General features: G+C 46.7%; 1 pseudogene; it reads left to right on the top strand.

Annotated features, from left to right (window-relative positions):
- Window positions 1-850: 850 nt before the first annotated feature.
- LOC102812900 lies at window positions 851-1,570 on the top strand (annotated as a pseudogene).
- Window positions 1,571-2,535: the final 965 nt, after the last annotated feature.

The raw sequence follows: 2,535 nt of genomic DNA, 5'->3' as shown, positions 1-2,535 counted from the left end.
GGGGTAGTTCGGCTTCTTATCCATTTATCTTCTCATCTTTCATGATTTTCTTCCAACAATTTCAATTTCAAGTTTTCTTCTAACAACTTTTTGACAATTTTCTCTGTGCTTGACTTTTCCTGTTCTGGAATTCAAAGCACCTATAAGTTATTCCTATTCATGAATAAACTAGAAGAACACTCTAATTAAAAAGAATGGAAAAAAAAAATAAAACTCCATGATCTTGATTGTCTCTTCCTGTTCTGGAATTCAAAGCACCTGTAAGTTGTTCCTATCATGATGTCCCAAACAACTCTTAGGTTTTCTTCAGGTTTTTTCATTCTTTTGTCTGCTTGTTCTTCTGCATAATAATATTTTAGATATTTCTCTTCAAGCTCACTAATTCAGGCTTACATTGCTTTGCATCTATTCCTTTGCCCCATCAATGTATTTTCCATTTCTGATATCTTAGTATTCATATTCTGGATTTCTAATTGTAGGTTTTTTACTCTTTTGAAATTTGCACTTATTCTGTTCTTGTAGTGTTTTTCTAAATTCGTCTACAGTTTTCAGTGTCTTCTCCTTTCTTTCCTCTATTTTTCTATCAATCCTTTGGAAGTACCTAATTATCATTCTTTTGGATTGTTTTTCAGTTCCATTTTTTCCCTCAGAAACATTTTCTGGCTCTGCATCTTGGTCATTTGTTTGAGCCATTCTCTCTTGTTTTTTCAGGTGAGCTAAAATTGTCTGTTGTCTCTGGGATATTGTGTGGTTGTTGTATTTATAAAAACAAGTAGTGCCTCCCTTTTCTCAGGGCCTGTAACTCTCGATCCTCCTCTGTAGTCGCTGCATCCTTTTCTGGCCTCAGGGGATGGCCACAAACTTCCTAGTGCATGAGAAGATATGGTTAGATAAGTTCAAGTATGACGATGCAGAGCGGAAATTCTACGAGCAGATGAATGGGCCCATGACGGGCTCCTCCCTCCAGGACATTGCGCCAGCCAGAGAGAACGTCCAGAAATCCCTGGTCGGAAGCTCTGGCGCACCCAGTGGGCCCTGTGGGGACCACATCGCTGGCCTAGAGGTGGAGAACTAGAGCCTGCGTAGCGTGGTGCGGAACCTGCAGCAGGCTCTCTCCAAGCTGGAGGCGAGGCTGAGCTCACTGGAGAGAAGCTCACCCGGCCACCGCGCCACCGCCCCACAGACCCAGCACGTGTCTCCCATGAGCCAAGTGGAGCCCTCAGCCAAGAAGGTGGCCACACCCACGGAGGACGATGAAGACGATGACATCAACCTGTTTGGCAGCGTGGAGGAGGAGGAGGACAAGGAGGCGGCCCGCCTTCGGGAGGAACGGCTTCGACAGAATGCCGAGAAGGCCAAGAAGCCCACACTGGTGGCCAAATCCTCCATCCAGCTGGACGGCCTAACCTGGGGTGCCTCCAAGCTGGTGCGGGTTGGTTGCGGCATCCACAAGCTGCAGATCCAGTGTGTGGTGGAGGATGACAAGGTGGGCGCCGACCTGCTGGAGGAGATCACCAAGTTTGAGGAGCACGTGCAGAGCGTGGACATTGCCGCTTTCAACCAGATCTGAGCCCTGTGTGTGTGCCTGTGCCCGTGCCCGAGCCTGCCACCATTAAAGACAATCCAGCACCCTGAAAAAAACACCAAAAAACCAAAAAACAAGCAGTGCCATTGCTGGACCCAGAGGGGTGAAATCTCTGCGCGGTATCTACAGCTCAAGGAGCTCACGGGATGGCGGTGGTAAAGATGTGACAGCGGAGTTTCTGGCATTAGATGAAGTTCCTGTTGGTCTCAGTGCTATCTATGTTTAGGGCACTCAACCCAGAAACTGGTTTCAGGGTCTGTTAGGACCGTGGAGAAGCTGGGGGCAAGGTGACTGGTTAAACGCAGGTCTGATTGCTTTGCGAGTTTTACAGATCTGGAGCTAAGCCCACCTGAATTTAGACACCAAAGCAGCACAGCCAGCCCCCAACTCACACTGGCATGGTTCCCAACCAAGTGGCTCTGAACTCCCAGAAAGCAGGGTCTATGCTGGGGGTAGATAAGGGTGTGAGCTGGCCACAATTCTGGTCACCAGGGAAGTCTGGGGAAAAGAAGAAATCATACCTTTTCTGTCACCCATTTAAATCTGCTCTGCCAGGCCTCCCTCGACTGCCAAATCAGCTCACAAGATGGTTGAGCCAGGTCTAGCCAGCGGGTCTCCAGGCAGTCTCCCTCTATCGCTTTCCCTCTTCAGCCTTCCATACCAGCAAGCACTTCATCCACCTCTAACCTCTCTTCTAAGGTTCAGGGTACCAGCATGTTCATCCGGGTCTGTTTTATTTTGACGTTATCTTTGTTGTAGAGGGTCTGTATAGTGCATTTGCCTAGTCTGCCATCTTGCCAGAAGCCCCACATCTGTACTTTTAGAAGACAGGTTAAGAATTCAGCATATGCCTAATTTAAACATAAATCAGTAGAAATACAATTTCTTTGTATTATGCATTATTTTGCTAGAATATGTATTTAACAATTATAATATTAGATGAAACTGCA

Source organism: Chrysochloris asiatica, unplaced genomic scaffold (assembly GCF_000296735.1).
Source record: "Chrysochloris asiatica unplaced genomic scaffold, ChrAsi1.0 scaffold00053, whole genome shotgun sequence".
Lineage (NCBI taxonomy): Eukaryota > Metazoa > Chordata > Mammalia > Afrosoricida > Chrysochloridae > Chrysochloris > Chrysochloris asiatica.
This window is presented reverse-complemented; position numbering and strand designations above follow the sequence as displayed.